General features: G+C 39.1%; 1 protein-coding gene and 1 pseudogene across 2 annotated transcripts in view; both read left to right on the forward strand.

Annotated features, from left to right (window-relative positions):
- Nucleotides 1-15473, forward strand: part of LOC143886305 (NADH dehydrogenase [ubiquinone] 1 beta subcomplex subunit 7-like) — a 34320-nt gene extending 18847 nt beyond the window's left edge. Inside the window, exon 2 of the mRNA XM_077390246.1 lies at nt 15272-15473. The gene's annotated coding sequence lies outside the window, so the exon portion shown is untranslated. The remainder of the gene's footprint in view (nt 1-15271) is intronic.
- LOC143886075 (NADH dehydrogenase [ubiquinone] 1 beta subcomplex subunit 7 pseudogene) overlaps nt 1-15473 on the forward strand; it is a 31809-nt pseudogene extending 16336 nt beyond the window's left edge. Inside the window, exon 3 of the transcript XR_013253677.1 lies at nt 15272-15473. The product of XR_013253677.1 is annotated as an NADH dehydrogenase [ubiquinone] 1 beta subcomplex subunit 7 pseudogene (transcript). The remainder of the gene's footprint in view (nt 1-15271) is intronic.
- Nucleotides 15474-17646: the final 2173 nt, after the last annotated feature.

Below are 17646 nucleotides of genomic sequence, written 5' to 3' on the forward strand. Positions count from 1 at the left end.
CCTTAAAGCTACTTTGCATCCAGTTTCCTTAGGGGCAGAAGCTGGAGAAATCCCGATGACCCTTCTATCCAATCACCCAAGGGCTTCGCATACCCTGGGAAGATGATGGGGAAGATCAGTTTTATTCGATATCCACTCAACCAATCTTTCCTTCGGATGATATCCTGAAGGTGGCTTGATACTGTAGTCAGGCTTGGCCCTTTTGATTTTTGTTTTTGAAGGGGAGTTCCCTCCAAATTGGACCCTGGTGAGGTCATGATCTACCCTCCTCTTCCACAAAGAGCAAACTTTAGAGTTCCGTACCTTAGAGATCAATCCGGTAGCGCGCAATCCAGGGGTCCCAATTTTAAGAATGCCCAAAGTCATATTCGATTTTGATTTCCTCCTAGCTGATACCCTAGATTTAGCTGGTCTAATACAATTAGATCCTTGATTGAAAGTAGGTCCTACCCGCTCTAAATCCTCTTTTGATGCAAAGGGTAGACCAGACCGATCTATTAGAAAACCTTTTTTTACCACAGATCCCAAAGCTTGTCCATCAGTCATTGGAGGAGGAAGCGTGACCATGGGGTCCATGGGAACCACGCCCATCTCAGAATGATGGGTTTTGAATTTTGAATTCGGAAGGAGAGGACCCGAGAGCTCAACAGTCTTCCTGTAAGGGATTCTCCGGTCAACCAACAAACCATGAGTGATGGCAGGGATCACCGACAGTCTTGCACCGTCAGAATTACGACCCATAGAAGAATCTTCCATTCGAACAGGAACCGGTGGATTCGACAGATTCGCCGGGGTTGGGCTTGCCCTCTAGTGGGAGACAGAGACGGGTGAATCCGAACTTAATTGGGACCCGATACATTCCATAGATTAGGATTTGTGAACTTCAATTCCGATAGTGAAACAATCACCCAAAATCCGAAGATGAATAAAAGGCCAGGATAATTTCCATATGGGAGTGAGGATTTTGGCCGACACATAGCTCATGCAATGGTCATGATTTCCTTTCATCTTTATTCCCAAGACTGGGTTGAAAATGCTGCTCCCTAAAGCTTCAACAATAGAAGTGGCCTATGCATGCAGCGGAATTCCATAAAAATTAACCAAAATTTCTTCCACTCCCTGTACAAAGTCCTGATGCCAGGCAAAGAGAGAGAGAGATAGAGAGAGAGAGGGCAGCTGGTCCCCACAAGCCTTAAGCCAGAGTCCTAGCAGCGAGGTCTATTGATTCAAACATAAAGAGGATTTCATCCTTCGCTTGGACACAGGGCATCGTAAGGGAGGGAATGTCCCAGAATCTTTTAGCCCAAAGCTAAAGATCATCTAAAGTTCCATTAATCGTCCTTCTCCTATCAATCAGGCATGCTTTTAAGATATCTATTCGCGTCTCCACTTCCTTTCCTGAGATAGATAAAGCCGGTAACCCTTCCTCAATAGTTGTCAAGGTCTCCCGGGAATCAGGCCACCAAACACCCTCACCGCCAGCACTAACCGGAATATGCTGAGGTTGACAAAAAATGGGACTTGAAGATGCGATTTTCTTTTTCTCCCTGTAGCACCATCGACACCGATTTTGCCATTTAAAGTTGTGGTAATAACAGATTGAGCAAGACCAATCTCCAGGTCACCTACCTGATTTTTCTTTGATACCCCCCTTCATCCTCACCATGTTGAATAATTTTTATCAACAATATTTCATCTTCTGAGAGGCGGCCTGTCTTTTCTTAGGGAATTGGTGCTCTTGCAGTCCTCAGTTAACTAGGAGGGCCCATTGGCTTCAAAACCAAGAGAGAGGGAGGAGTCTCTTCGGGGAAGGATATCTCACCAAATAGTGACAATATGAAGATTTTGTCATGGAATGTGAGGGATGGGTCACCTTGAGGAAAAGACCCATATAAAGCAGCTATTGAATAAGCATAAACCAGATATCTTGTGCATTCGGGAGACTAAGATGGACGTTATGGACTAGGCAGTTATTAGAGAGTTGGGAGGCATAGCATCTAAGAAACGAGTCACATCGAAAAACCTATCAACACTAACTACGATGAACGCACATCTCCTAGTAGTCCCGGTGATAGGAGAATATATGACCGTGTTTGGAGCTTCACCTTTAATGGACTAATTACTCTAGATTGGGTCACACAAACCGTCCTCACAAGATTCCCATCGAAAATCATTTCATCGTGCTCACCCACACGTGATTGCTCATTCGTCCCCTTGTGCGGAGCACCACTATCATGGAATGATCTTCCTTCATGGTGATTGAGCTTCTGATCATACTAGCTAATTCATTGATCATTGTGTTTGGATCCCTACCAAATATTTACTGTCTGATTGGAGAAGGCATGATCAAGCGTTTACAGAACTAAGAAAATGGAAGTATTGGAGTTTTTTTTGCCTAAGTTGCCATGGTACAAGAAGTACATCGTAAGCAGACATTGGGATCACATTGCTTCAATCTGCCCAAAACATCTTGTGCATTGGAAATATTTAGTGCGTTGGAAGGGCTAGCTGTTTGCAGATTGTGGGAGGATCAGAGTCGATAAACTCTCACCCGTCATGCCAATCATTATATTCGACGGGGACAAATCTTTTTCAAGCGGGAGAGTATGATGGCACTATCCTAGGACTCATCTTCTAATTTTTAAGTGTCTTTAGGTATTGTTTCAGTCCCTAAGTTATAAGAGGGGTGCCACAGCCTTTTTTGATTATAATCACTCAAGTTTTTTGAGTTAGTAGTGTTTTATATAGATTCCCCATACATGTATTACAAAAATTTTAAGTGGTGAGAGTCTTTTAAGTTATTAGAGGGCATTTTAGTCGAAAGTGTTAGATTTTTGTTTAGGGTTTTAGAACATTCTTTCTCTTCCGTTTCTTATATATATGTTGCCTCATGTCATTTTTTTGGGATGCTACGCAATGATGGATTGAATACGTATTTGACCTTCATTTTTTTGGGATGCTATGCAATGATGGAATGAATACATATTTGACCTTCATTTCAAGTCAATTTTCTATCCCTAAACTCTTCTTTCACTTTCTCCGTTTCTCTTATCTTCTCTCTTTCTTCAGCCTTTGTTTCTCGTTTTCCGTCTTTTTCCTATTTCCTTCTTTCACCCTTTTCGTTTGGGTTCGTAAACCACATCCTCCTTTTTTTTTTAATGACACATCTTTCTACCCCCATTACCATTCTTTCTTGATCTCGATCTTGATCTTGATTATTCCTTCTTCCGTTTTTCTTCTCTTTTTCTTCTGACAGTCATTATATTCACATCAATAGTAGACTTATTATTTGGGTGATTATTTTTCCTAAAAGTACGCTTTCTTTGTTTGATAATGCTGCAGGCATGCATTTAAAAAAGAGTATTTAAAACAAAACAAAAAAAATCATCTCAAGATCATAAATAAGCTCAGAGAGTATATATCAATATCATTGCTTCAGTGATAGCAAGGGCTAGATGTCTTCCCCCCTCCCGTTTCGTCTCTGCATTTGATTTATGGGAAGGGTGGAGAGTGATTTGCTTGGAAGGACCCCATTGCCCCAAGGTGGCTCAAAAGTGGAGTTCGCCCCCTCTTGGTTACCAGAAAATTAATTTTGATGGTTCTAGCATTGGCAACCCGGGGCCGGCTGGTATTGGGGGTTTATGTCGTACTTCTAATGGTGAGTCTATTTGGTCTTTTTCTGGTCCCCTGGGGGTCTGTGATTCTAGTGAAGCTGAGGTTTATTCGGCGTTTGAGGGGTTCAAGCACATCGATAGGGGTTCTTTGAACTCGTATATTGTGGAAGGTGACTCTCTCAATGTTATCAGATGGCTTCGGGGAACTGCTTTGCCTCCATGGAGATTTTGGTCCATCTTCGATGAGATTCATGACATTGTTCGTGGCTCTTCCATTGTCTTCAATCATGTGCGAAGATCTGCTAATGGCGAGGCAGATGCTTTTGCTCGGGAGGGTGTTGATAAGGATGACTCTGCTTTTATAACCTGAAACATTTGCATGAGATCAGTTTGGAAGTAAATGACTTTTGAAAGAGGGAGATGTGGCAAATAATGCATGTTGTGAACTTTCTCTTGAAGAAGTCAAGACAAAAGGAAAGGACTTGTTGGTAAGAAGAAATGATGCTCTACATCCACTTGCTTGATTGATACTTGTCAACTTTTTGTTTCACATCCCACCTGGGTTTTTGTCATAATGTGTAGATTGCCAGTCTAATCTTTTAAATCCTTTGCTCGATTTATTTACTGCGAGTTTTCGAGAAAAATCTGGATCAAGGTTCTTGCATGGTTTGATTTGTGTTGCGTTTTAGTAGAACTTTTAACATGCTGCTTGAGAAATGGCATGGGAACCTTGTGGAAGTTATTATGGCTAATGAGAAATGGCATATTAGCAGATTGGGAACCTTGTGGAAGTTATTATGGCTGATTATCCGATTCGCGATGATTTGGACTGTTTCAAAGGAGATGAATTACAAGATTTTTGAGAGCAAGGAGGGGTCTGCACTCTGCAGTTTGTCTATTGCTGGAAATTCACTCGCTGGTTGCTAATTGGTCGCAGTCCAAAACTGAATTTTGGGGCTTATTCTAAGGAAGTGGAAGGTGTTTCTTTGAAGTAAGATCCCAAAGAAAAAGATGGACCTTCCACACACACACACATCTAGTCTACACACCATCAAACTTGACGTTGATGGGTGCTCTTTGGGTAACTCGGGACCGCCTATATTGGGAGAATATTAAGAAATACGGAGGGTGAGATCATCCTCTCCTTGGCCTGATTAGCAAGACGGTTTCAAATGAAGCAGAAGTCAGTGCTCTCTTCATCATGGGCTTGCTTATTTTCTAGGGGTTTTTTTGGAGGGGAGGCATTGTTGAGGGGGACTCGATGAATATGATTGCTTGGGCTAAACAGAATATCACCTGCCATGGAGATTTGTATCCTTTATCCATAGTTGTCAACCTGTGACTCAATTTCTTAGTTTTATGACTCATGACTCGTAAGAGTTTTTGACAAGAACAGAAATTTAGTTGAAATATATTATTATATATCAAAAGATGAAGCATGCAAAAAATAACCCAATAGCACATAGATAACGCACTAAGCCTAAAATATAAATAACTATAAGCTTGTAACTTGCATGCACAAAAATAATTGAGTTCTACGTTCCAACTTCCAAGTTTTCAGCTTGCAAAACAAGAAAGTCCACGCCTAGCGACTCGACTCGACTTGTGTGTGTTTTATTTTTTCAAGCTGACTCCTAGCGACTCGTTCGAGTCACCCGACGACTCGGATGAGTCTTCAACAGAGGCGAGTCACCTCGCACCCATGTGACTCGCCTCGAAAGCCCAACAACTCAGGCTCGAGTTGGCTCGTACGACTCCTAAGAGTTTGAAAACTATGCCTTTATCGATGAAATTGTTGTCAAAAGGAGGAATGAGTTCTTATTTTGTCATATATTCAGAATAAGTGTGAACAAACTCTGTATATATGGCAACCTTTGCCCATTGGTATTGAGATGCAACTTTCCTTTTAATTATTAAACTATTACTTTTGTAAAAAAAAAAGAAAATCCTCTGCTTTAATTAGACAGAGTGCCATGGGAACGTCAAGGATCAAGTTCTCGGTATCCAAGTAGCCAATTTTAGTGACGCTCCTTGTAGAAAATTTTGCCCAAGAATTTTATTCGACACCAGCTGAACAACTTAACCCCACTCTACTGCCAAGTGCCTTAGCTCCATGGTTTTAAATTTTGACCGAAATCCGAAATTTCATATTTCGGTGGGGACCGAAACTGAAATTTCCCGAAATTTGATATTTCGCGAAATACCAAATTTTGGCAGAAAATTTCGAGAAAATGGCATTTAAAAAAAAAAAAAATGTTACAAAATTTCGGCCGAAATTTTGAAGCTTAATACCAAATTTCGGATTTCACCGAAATTTCGAATTTCGGTGGGGTCCGAAATAGGTACCGAAACCGAAATTTAAAACCTTGCTTAGCTCTTTAACTAGAAATCCATGGCCTCCGTTTTTTTTTTAGATTTTTTTGCGTTGGAGTCCAACACGCTTGTTATAAACCTTCCATGGGAGAGTGCAGGAAGACAATCTTGGCTGAGTGATAATCCTTGATTTTGTTGTAGGAGGGACTTCCCAAAAATTACTTTGCTCATTGTTGCTAGGTTTGTCATTTGCCTTAATATTTTTGTGTAGGTTTGAAGTAATAGAGGATGTTTCAGAAGAATATCAGTTTCCTTTAAAAGTTAATAACTATTCCCATTCATGGTCAGACTAACCGGGGACAAATCTCTCAGGAAGGTAAAGGGCTTCACCGTGCCACTTGCAAGAATATATTTTAATATTTTTGGGAGTTTGTTTGACAGGGAGAAAAAGGTTGTAGGTACAACCCACTGAAAAAAAAAAAAACACAAAAAAAAGGTTGTAGGTACAACGAGTCTCCTTATTCTATGTTTGGTTGTGGGTATTTTTACCTTGGAGACTAGTGGCATTAGTAGTCAACAAGGAGGAGACAAGCATTGGATTTACCTTGAACTTACCTTGGAGAATAGTGGTATGTAGTGTTTGGTTGTCAACGGTCGTCAACCTTGGAGAATAGTGGTAGGGGGTGTCATTACAATAGAGAGAGAGAAAGAAGAGAGGGGGAAAAGAGGGAAAGAGAGAGAAAGAGAGAGAAAGCATCATTCCGAAGGAAATTCAAGCAAAATTCCACATTTTATGTGGATTTTAGCTTGAATTTCATAGGGAGGGGACAAGCATGGCATGCTAAGTTGTAAAAGTCGTTTCGTTTCGTCCGGAATGGACGAAAAATTTCGCCATATATTCCATTTCATTCTGGATTTCAGTCCATTTCGTCCATTCTGGATGAAATTCAGATGAAATTACGATTTTTGGACGAAATGTCCAATTTCGTCCGAAATATGTCATTTTAGTTGTTTTTTTTCTACTCTTCTCTTCTTCTTTCCTCTTAGTATTTAAAGTCATTTAAGTAATGTCTTTTTTTTTGTCAGGTAAGCTGGGATCAAACGTGCGACCTAAGGTTGAGAAACATTAAGTAAATGTCTTTACTAAGATTTAAATGTAAATAAGAGAATAACTACCATTTGATTCATTAAAAATAGTTTCAACATTCTAAAAGGATAAAAAGTAAACTTTCCAGTTCTAAAAATTCGAAAAAATCGGTCTAGGTCAAAATCTTAACTTCCAAATGATGGGTTATTTTTCCAATTTTAAAATTAATAAATTCTATCAAGTCAAGCACTGGTCAACAGGCATTTCAGCTGATACCAATTTTCCTTCAAGTAAATGTTGGATCTTTTACAACTTTGGTTCATTTAATTGTTTCTTATATTTATTTTTAACAATGCCTATTTTTTTTTTTTTTTTGGATTTTTTCATATTTTTAACTATTAAAAAAAACCTTTTGGCCGTCGTAGCACAACAAAAAGTTTTGAACGAAACGTTGAACAAAGCGTCCAAAATACCAAAACGTTCCGTTCCAGTAAGCCAAAACGAAACGGTGAACGAAATGAAATTCACAACTCAGGTGACATGTCAGTAGACATGCAATGATTAACTAGGAGACATCCTTGGGAGTCTCCAGGGGTGTCAATGCCATATTGGCAACCAAATAAGGAATTTTGCTAACATGGCACCCAAATGCCAAGCAAAAACTCTAAGCCTCTTTGGCTTTTGCGCAACCAAAAACACACCCTTATCAAGGTTACAATTGGGGTTTAAGTAACTGACATGACTTCCATTGTTAAAAATGAGGTTATTGAATATGATATACAATTTTCAATAATGAAGTCGAAACTCAGAATTTGGAGCAACGAAGATATGAAAATTTGGTAAGACCACTAAAGGCTGTAAACTGTGAAGGTCTATGACACATTCTCTAAATGGGGTGTAGAGAGTTGAAATGATCAAGCCAAGAAGGCGTTCATTCATGCAGACTAGTGAATTAATATTAATAACCAAGGGAAGCCAGAATCAAAATCTCCTTGTTATGGTTGTGATTGAGATTTTAAACATCTATCTCATACAAGTAGCCATTAACTATCATAGTTGATAGTTAAACTTGGATTGTAGGAGGCTGCTGGGAGATATCCTCATTTAAACTTGGGTATTGATGATTCGTCACAACCATTTATACAACCAATCTTGATGTTGCGATGGAAAGTAAACTTGGGTACCATTAGTGGACGGAACGGATACAACGGGGCGGGATTCCGTCTGGACCGGAACAGGGGGCGTTTCCGTTCCGGAATCCCGACCGTAACGTTTCCAATTCCGGCTGGAACGGAACCGAATTCATAACTAGGATTCCGGGTTTAAAAAATGTATGTATGTAGTTATATTTAATTAGCATGAAAAGTGATGGTAGTTAGTTTCTTTATTTAAGTGATTAGTTATTTATTAAGCATTTAATTGCCCATTTTAGACGTGAGAATTTTTTTGCATTAATGTTGATATTTGATATTTTGATTAGTAGTTGACGTTTGTTGGAATTTTGATTTGTTAATGTTGGTTAGATTTGATTTGCATATGTTCCTTGGAAACTTTAATTTACATGTGTTTAAATTTTACAAACAATGAAAAATAGATTGTCAAAACTTGTTTCTAATTGTCATTAATTTTTACATATATTTTATTTTCATATTTTTAATAATTTTTCACTTTTTTTCCTTGTTCGCTTCCCCAGTGCTTCCCTAGCGCTTCCCTTTACGCTTTCCTACCACTTACCTAACCATTCACGGATTTCACGCTTCCCATTCCTCATTTTTTAAGAGCCCTTGCTTCCTGCTTTCGCTTCCCGCACTGGCAACTATAGTTTGCACACTCAGTACGACACTCGTGCCCGTGTCCACAAATCATAGATATTAACAATAGAAACTTTGCCCTTATCTGAAAATGGCTTTGAAGATATGGAGAGGAGTTGAATGTCCAATGGTGCAAGATCATTGATCCTTCAGGTAAAGTATGGTAGCCACTTATCCCCCCAATGGTGCAAGATCATTGATCATTCAGGTAAAGTATGGTAGCCACTTATCCCCTTGGATTACCAGAGAGTTACCGGAAGGTAAATGGATGACGGCATGGCAAGTGATTAACTCAATAATGGAAGAATTAAGCGACTAACTCAATAGTGGAGGAGTTTTTCAAGGGAATCAAATTCTCCGCTAGTGGATTTCTCTGGTCCAATTGGTAGTGTGTATTCAACGGAAGTGATGGCTAGGGCCCTTCTTACCGGCCATTTATTGTTATTATTTTTGAATGGTAAGAATGAATTTCATTAAATCTTCATAGAAGATATTGAGGGAAGATTGTTAGTTGAAGGGATTCTTCTGATGTAATACATCAAAAGCGTATAATTGTTTGAGTTCATGGCGATTGGCTCATATCATCAATAGGATTTTCGATTTGTGTAGGGGAAAGAAGTTTCTTTGCTTTGTGCTCTCATGTTCGGAGTTGAACCAATGAGATTATGGACTCTTTAGCTATGGATGATGTTACTAAAAACAACTTCTGTGGGGCAATCTCTTTCCCTGGTGCATTTTTTTTCTTTATAAATGTCTGTTATCTTCACAAAAAAAAGGAAGCAAAGAAGTAAAACCGCCTAATCACAAGATCCAACAAGTCGCCTAGTAATTAGGCGTTGTGGTAGTTTCCTTTTGTGAATTAGAGTGTCTGGGTTCGGGTGCACAAAGTTTCGAAATTGCTCATAGATAATGGAGAGACCTCTATGTACTTTTTCTGACTACCTGACGTTTCTTGATTGGGCAGGATGTTGTGCTACACTACCTGACGTTTCTTGACTCTTAACAACTTTTATCAAGTTTGTTTTCTGTAGGAAAGAGAATTTTATATGTATTTTCTACAGGGCTTCTGTCTGTTTTTGTGAATTTATTATTTGCTTTTGGATGACTTTATTTGGCACCAGAACTTTCTTTCTTTACCTCGGTAGTATTTATTAATGACTGTTCCTTTCATTTGACAAATATGTACGTGGTAAATACAAAATAAGCTCTGCAGTACTAAATATAGATACTTTTTCATTAATTCTTTTTCCTGCTTCGGTAATTGGTCACATGTCTAGCCGCCCAGGTGCCTTGAAAACCATGATAAACTGAGTACTTGTCACCAAAATCATGGCTGGTGATGAAACTTCATGCCAATTGAGAATTGGCTGACAGATGGAATTGCTAATCAATCTCTCATGCAGTTGCAGTTAATTGTTGATTGAGTTTTAATTCTATTTCCTTTTAACCCGGTTTTCCAATGGCATTCTTCCAACATTTCTGGAGCACCCTTAAAGGAGATATTATGGTTTTTTCCAGGAATTCCAGCAAAGGGGGATTATCAGTGAGGCAACAAAGGCAACCTTTATTGCTCTAATCCCTAAAAAAAAGGTGTGATTGGGATCAAGGACTTCCGTCCAATCAGTCTTATGCATAGCATCCCCAAAATTGTAGCTAAACTTCTTGCAAGAAGAGTGAAGATATCATGGGGGATATTATATCCCAATTCCATGGAGCCTTCATGGAATCGAGGTAAATCTTGGATGGTGTTCTAATTGCTAATGAACTTATTGATTCGGTGAAAAGAAGTGGATGCTCGAGTCTAGTATTAAAACTTGACATAGAGAAGGCCTATGATCATGTAGATTGGCATTTTGTTGATTTTTTACAAGAAAAATGGGATTTGGTCCAAAGTGGAGGGAGTGGGTTAGAGCGCTTATATCATTTAACTCTTTCTCAGTCATCATAAATGGTTCAGCGGAAGGATACTTCAAGGCATCAAGGGGTATCCATTGGGGGGACCCTTAAGCACCATACTTGTTCATAATGGTGGTTGAGGCTCTCAGTCAGATGCTGACGGAAGCAAACAGCATGGGCCTGATTCGTGGGTTGCAATATGGGCCTTCTAGTGAAGAAATAACTCATCTCCAATTTGCAGACGACACCCACTAGTTTTCCTGCAAAATAGCTCTCTGGCTATCCCGAATATCCCGAATATCTTGTCCCGAATATCAAGTGGTTTGAGATTACCTCGGTCCTTAAAATCAACTGCAGCAAAAGTATGCTCCTGGGAATTAATTTGGATCAGAGAGAGGTTGAAAGATTAGCAACGCTAATTGGATGTAGTGCTGGGACCTTCCCTGTATCTTACCTTGGTTTACCTCTAGGGTTCGGAGTACCGTCGGCCGCCCAATGGGACCCGATAATAGAAAGGATTGAGAGGAAACTAGCAACGTGGAAGAAGTACATCTCTCGGGGGAAGAATAACATTAATAAAAGCGGCACTCTCTAACATGCCGGTGTATTTCATGTCTCTTTTCAAAATTCGGGTGAAGGTCGCATTGGCAATTGAAAGATTACAGCGGAATTTCCTATGGGATGGAGATGGTAATTCAAAGAAGATGAGGCATCTAATTAGTTGGGAGAAGGTCACACAATCCAAACAGAATGGGGGCCTGGGTATTGGTAAACTCAGAATGCGAAATAAATCACTACTTAGAAAATGGCTATGGAGGTATGGTGTTGAGAAGTCGGCTCTATGGCAACGGTAACAGGGTTGAAATATGGAGCTGAGTGGGGGGGTTGGAATATTAAGAAACCATCGGGAGGAAAGGGATTGGGAGCTTGGGAATCTATTTGCTTGGTTAAAGAAGACTTTGTGCAAGGAATTCGTTGCAAAGTGGGTAAAGGTACGAATGTGCGATTCTGGCTAGACCATTGGTGTGGTCAGTCATTACTGAGCATGGAATTCCCAAGGCTATTCAGAATTGTTATATTCCCCGAAGCAATGGTTGCAGATAACCTAGTCAGAGATGGTCAGGGAGGTAGAGGCTTCTGGGATATTCACTTACGTCGGAACCTCAAGAGGACGAAATCCAAGACCTACGAAGACTCCTTTCGATCGTGGAGTCGATGTATTGCTCACAATTTAAGGAAGACAAGCGAATCTGGATCCCGGCATCTAATGGGGATTTCATTGCAAAATCCTACTTTACGATTTTAAACGCTGGACATCAATCTCCGATGAGGCTTATTTGGAAATCTCTAGCTCCCCTGAGGGTGGTTGCCTTTGGGTGGACTTTGATCCACAGGAAAATCAATACCTGTGATCGCCTAAAGAAAAGACATTTCAGCCTAGCAAGTATGTGCGTTTGCCCGCAAGATGAGGAAACTTTGGATCATCTTATGCTACATTGTCCATATTCATACCATCTGCGGGTAAGAGCGATTTGAGCTTTCGGTATTTCCTGGGTTTGTCCTGAATCTATTAGTTCCCTTTTCCTTGGATGGCGCTCGAGTCCTTTCAGTGACATGGGTCGAAAACTTTGGGCAACCTTTGCCTATGCCATAGTTTGGAATATTTGGAAGGAGCGCAACAGACGGATTTTTGAGGAAAAAAGTAGAAATTCTATTCGAGTGGCTTTGGATATCAAAGTGGAACTGGTCTCATGGACAAAGTCTAAGAAACAAATTCCCTATGGGATGGGAGATCTTATAAGGAACTGGTGGTCGGTTATATGGGACAGAACCAAACCTAAACCCAAATGGGTGCCCCCACCAGTGGGGTGGCTGAAGCTTAATTTTGATGGATGTTCCTTTGGCAATCCAGGAAAGGCCGGGATAGGGGGAGTTATTAGAAGTTCTTCCGCTTCAACGGTTATGACATATTTTGGACCAGCTGGTGTATGTGATGCTAATGAGGCGGAAATCAGAGCCCTACTCACTGGTTTGCGGTGGGCTTCTGAGCATAACCAGTGCCCCTTAATTGTGGAAGGTGACCCCACAAACGCAATAGCTTGGGCCTCTGAACTATCAAAGGGACCTTGGAAATTGCATGAAGTTGTTGCGGAAATATTGGACCTGATAAGGGTACTCAATCCGGGAATTGAACATCGTAGGCGATCGGCGAATGAAGTGGCTGATAGCCTAGCTAAGGCTGGAGCTGATAGGGAAAGATTTAGAAATAGTATCATCTCTGTAAACATTCTTCTTGCTCAGGGAAGGATCAAGTAGTTTGGATTACTGAACGGTCACATCTTACTTTTTGCTTCTTTGTATTAGCTCCGGAATGCCCGGGCTTCCAATTAATATTCTGTACAAGCAGGTTAGGACTCCTGGTCCCGAATGCTAGTTCAATATTAATTGAATGTCATTTTTCAAAAAAAAATAATTACCTTTTAACTCGTTAGGCTGTCGATAATTGTCGGTGAACTATATTCTTCAGTGAACAGTGATAACAAAGTCAGGGTTAGCTTGCATAATATCTTAGTTTTTTGCCCTTTGCTTTATAGTCAAAAGACTCAAAACTCTAGTTTCTGGTGCACAGTTTTGAAATTGCTCATAGATAATGGAGTGACCTCTACTTTTTTGTAACTGAGGAAGGGCAGGGTGTTGTGCTACGCTACCTAACGTTTCTTGAGTCTAACATCTTTTCTCAAGGTTGTTTATGTAGGAAAGAGAATTTGATATGTATTATCTATAGGAACTTCTATCTGTTATGGTGAATTATGTATCTGCTTTTGGATGACTTTATTTGGCATAATCGGTTTTAAACTCACAATCAGTTGTCATAATCTTAGACGAACAGGGCCTAAGTAATGACTGTTCCTTTCATTTGACGTGTAGGTATGTAGTAAGCAAGGTTTTATTATTCGGTTTCGGTACCGATTTTGGACCCACCGAAATCCGAAATTCGGAAGAAATTTTTTAACATTTTTTTTTTAAAAAAATGACATTTTCTCAGGACCGAAATTATCGAAATTCTGAAATTTCGCGAATTTTGAAATTTCGGCAAATTTCGGTTTCGGTCCCCACCGAAATTTTGGATTTCGGCTGAAATTTAAAACCATGGTAGTAAGTACAAACTAAGCTCTACAATACTGATTATAGATACTTTTTTAGCTCTACAATACTAATTATAGATACTTTTTTAGCAATTCCTTTACCTGCTTCGTCTGTGGTCGCCTGTCTAGGCGCCTAGGTGCCTTGAAAACCATGATAACGTGAGGGCTTATCAGGAAAATAATGGCTGGTGTTGAAACCTCATGCCAATTGAGAATTGGCTGAAATCTGGAATTGTTAATAAATCTCTCATAGCCGTTAATTGCTGATTGATTTCTGATTACTATTACTTTTTGACTTGTTAGACCGTTGATAAGTGTCGGTAAACTATATTCTGCATTGAGCAATGACAACAGAGTCAAGGTTAGCTTGCATATTTAGCTTAGATTTTTGCCCTTTGCTGATTAGTCAAAACTCTGGGTTCTGGTGCACAGTTTCGAAATTGCTCATAGATAATGGAGTGACCTTCACTTTTTTGTAATTGAGGTGGGGCAGGGTGCTGTGCTACACTACCGAACGTTTCTTGAGTCTTAACATCTTTTATCAATGATGTTTTCTGTAGGAAAAATAATTTTATATGTATTATGTATAGGAACTTCTATCTGTTTTGGTGAATTATGTATCTGCTTTTGGATGACTTTATTTGGCACCGGTACTGTTTAGGCCCTGTTCGTTTAAGATTATGACAACCGAATATTGAGTCCAATAATCGGTTTTGGACTCACAATCGGTTGTCATAATCTTAAAACACAGGGCCTAAGGAATGACTGTTCCTTTCATTTGACATGTAGGTATGTAGTAAGTACAAACTAAGCTCTACAATACTAAGGCCCTGTTCGATTAAGACTATGACAACCGATTGTGAGTGCCAAACCTATTATTGGAGTAAAAATTATGTTTAAATTTGAGTCCATTAATCGGTTTGGCTTTCACAATCGGTTGTCAGAATATTAAACGAACAGGGCCTAAATATAGATATTTTTTAGCAATTCCTTTACCTGCTTTGTCTGTGGTCGCCTGTCTAGGCGCCTAGGTGCCTTGAAAACCATGATTACGTGAGGGCTTATCAGGAAAATAATGGCTGGTGAAGAAACCTCATGCCAGTTGAGAATTGGCTTACAGCTGGAATTGTTAATCAATCTCTCATAGTTGCAGTTAATTGCTGAATGATGTCTGATTACTATTACTTTTTGACTTGGTTAGACCGTTGATAATTGTCAGTAAACTATATTCTGCAGTGAACAATGACAACAAAGTCAAGATTAGCTTGCATATTGTCTTAGTTTTTTCTCCCTTTGCTGATTAGTCAACACTCCCTTGTTCCCTGTTAAATGTTTTATGAAATGCATTTTCTTGCAACACTTGGCCTTGAAATCTATTAATTCAGTGATCATTTTTTTAAACAGGAAAGCAGAGATGGGTTGTTGAATAACTTTGGAACTTTAGATGTTTGCCACCATTGTCCATGGGGATTGTTGAATTGTTTGAATTGCAAAGCTACTTTACAGACTGGGTAAAATACTGTCTTCTTTCACTCCTGCCACCTTCAGTTTCAACGATTGAAATAAAAAGATTTCCTCATTACGAGGATCATATGTTGAAATTCAATTCTGATAGCTTGCATGCATAATCCTTTTTAATTTTGCTCACTAAACTAATATTCTTAAGGTGGAAATTCACTCTATAGAGTCACCCACATCAGTAACATCTTGAGATGGAATTACCCATCTATATTTGTTGAGGTGATCAAGGAGATGCAGCCCTGAAATCTCTGGAAATAAGTTGCAAATGGGCTGCGGCCCTAAGAGCGAATGGTCTAGATTGATTGAAGTTCTGAATCAAGGGTCATTATCAAACCTGGTGGATTTAGTCTAACAGACCCATCTCCCCTTCTCAGAACATTTTTCTTTATGCAGAAATGTGCTGCATTCTCTAACTAGAAGTTTGATAAAGAATTCAAGAAAATGAACTGCATTTTCTAAATGCCTTCCATGGACTGCAAGAATTTTTTTTTTTGGGAAAAATTTGGAAAGGAAAAACTTTTACCAGACTTTCCTGCAATCCAAACAGGTACACAGTAAAAAAGAGATGAGACGTGTGTGCTTGAACTTGGGCAGGAAAACAGGAGTCTATGCTGCCCCCTTTCTGCTTTTTGTTACACATACAAACAGTTGATTATGGATCCCCAAAATACTACTGTTCTTGTTTTTTTATTGGCAAACTTGATAGACCTAAAAGAAGGCTCCTTGGTCATTCTTCATCCAAGTATTCTTTTTTCTATTATTATAATGTATGTAGCCAAAATCACTACCAAACCAACCAACATGTCCAACCTTGCATTTCAAAGAAATTTCCTTTTATTTAAAATTCTAACTAAAGCAATTAGATTTTTTATTAATAGTAATTTAAATTATTATTTTTTTTTTTGGTAAGGAAATTTTAGGGCATGTTCTTTAACCTTTCTCCCTAGTGTTCCTTCCCACAATTCTATTCCACTTGTTTTGCCCTCTACTAAAAATGTGTAGCTTAGATTGTTTTCTTTAACCATTCTAGGCAATGCTTTTGAACTTTTTTCCTTGGAGAATGAAAAAAAAGAAGTGAAGAATTGTGTTTTGCAAGACTGACCCATTATGTTATGCCTGTTTCTCCAATTCCCGAATTCAGAGCTGCTGCTGAATTATGAAAGCTAAGGCTTTGTTTTTTGGATTTTGATAACTGGGTAGTGAGTCCAAAACTGATTATTGAACTCGAGAGTAGATGTTTTTTTTTTTTTTTAGACATATAATCAGTTCTCAAAATCCAAAACAAGCAGGGCCTAAGTGGAGGCGCTCCAAGTGATTATGTTTCACCTGTTTTGCCTGCACTGAAAGTTTAGGAATGCATTGAAGAATGCATCCTTAGTGTTCGCTCTCATACCAAATCTAATGTAGGCCAAATCTATGGAAGGAATTATGTCTACTAATTTTAGTAACAGTTTGAAGAGTTCAGGGTCTTGATTGCATTTGAAGACGTGATATATTCACCCTTCTTTTACTTGGGACAGCCCCCTCTAGTTAAACGAGTAGTCATAAATACAATAAAAGGGGCTGTCCCAAGTAAAAATTTAAATGAATATATTCTTTCCCTATATTTCTCTATCTATCTATCTATCTACACACACAAGTTGCTGTACTCGAAGACTCAAAAGGTTGGATACAGACATTGGTCAGTGCTCTCTCTCTCTCTCTCTCTCTCTCTCTCTCTCTCTCTCTCTCTCTCTCTCTCTCTCTCTGTGTATCGATCATCCATCAGGTAGGCAAAACATGTTGGGTAATATTAAAAAAGTAGCACTGCTCAAATGATTCATACAAAATATAAACATGTTGGGTAATCTTAAAAAAAGTTGCACTGTCCAAGTGTGCTTATGATTAGCTATCTAAGTTAAACAACTCCCAAAATTAGTTTCATAGTCTGCATAATCAAATTTCATGAGTGTCACAAGTTGGGTCCCACTTCTTTGAACCCTAGGTTTTCATTCCCCTCATTTTTATTATATTTTTGGTAGGCTGGGCTTCCATTCCCTAGGGGGTGAATATTTCCAACTAAAATAAATGTGCCCATGTATACTATATTATTAAGAATGGAAAAAGGACATTGTCATCTTACCTAACTTTATAGAAAAATATTTAAACAGTCAAGGTCCTCAATTACTTTAATCCACCGCATGTTTTGTTCTCCCTCTCTCACCCTCTCTCCTGTACACATGAATGCAAGCACATGGCTGATACCAAGTAATAATAAT

The sequence above is a fragment of the Tasmannia lanceolata genome, unplaced genomic scaffold (assembly GCF_043159265.1).
Source record: "Tasmannia lanceolata isolate RefF3 unplaced genomic scaffold, GAP_Taslan_0.1 ptg000011l, whole genome shotgun sequence".
NCBI lineage: Eukaryota > Viridiplantae > Streptophyta > Magnoliopsida > Canellales > Winteraceae > Tasmannia > Tasmannia lanceolata.